This window comes from Dendrobium catenatum, unplaced genomic scaffold, assembly GCF_001605985.2.
Source record: "Dendrobium catenatum unplaced genomic scaffold, ASM160598v2 original_scaffold_142848, whole genome shotgun sequence".
Taxonomy (NCBI): Eukaryota; Viridiplantae; Streptophyta; class Magnoliopsida; order Asparagales; family Orchidaceae; genus Dendrobium; species Dendrobium catenatum.
In genome coordinates, this window is record NW_021461279.1 from 9,503 (window position 1) to 10,184 (window position 682).

The 682-nt window shown below is 39.1% G+C and overlaps 1 long non-coding RNA gene across 1 annotated transcript; it reads right to left on the bottom strand.

Moving 5' to 3' along the window:
- Window positions 1-234: 234 nt before the first annotated feature.
- LOC114578756 lies at window positions 235-681 on the bottom strand. The gene is made up of 2 exons (XR_003699714.1): window positions 540-681; window positions 235-316 (listed from the first exon to the last, which is right to left on the bottom strand). It is a non-coding gene; the product is annotated as an uncharacterized LOC114578756 (long non-coding RNA).
- Between the last annotated feature and the right edge of the window lies 1 nt (window position 682).

A 682-nucleotide genomic window follows, 5' to 3' on the forward strand; every position in this document is an offset into this window, starting at 1 on the left:
GCCTAAATGTTGTTCTCACCTAGCATTTGAAACTATCTTCGTAGTACCCACACAAGCAGCAGCAAAATAACTTATTTGATCCAAAATCAATCTCCTATAGATATGGTGATGGCGCCACATAGGAGGTGCACAAATTAATATAACATCTCCTCTACAGTTCACAAGTACAAAAATGTTATCCAGGGCACTTTCTAAAATGTAAACCTAATAAAAAGATGATTCCATCAGTCTGAGCAGGATCAGAAGGATTTGGCTGATCAAGTAAATCCTGTATCCCCACAAGAATTTGTTTCACAGTGATGGCAGGTCTCCAACCCTGCATACAATGAATAATACATAACAGCATCAAAAGTTGTCTGGTACCTCAAAATTAAGGCTTCGTTTGGGACGACTTTCTTATTGTTCTTAAAACAGCTTTCTAGTATAAAAATTATAATTTTTAAACTAAAAAGTTATTTTAAGAAGCAATAAAAAAACCGTCTTCCCAAACGAAGCCTAAGTCATCGACCTCGCAGAAGTGGCCAAAGAAGTGTGCTTACACTATCCTCGTTGAGAATTGAAAGGCAAACAGTACCGGAGGGGTAAACATTTGGATGGAAGAAACCTTGTGGAAATCTGCACTTGGGAGGCTTGCTTGGGTAGTCCTCACTAAAGTGGAGTGTGAGGGGGTAGTGACCACCAT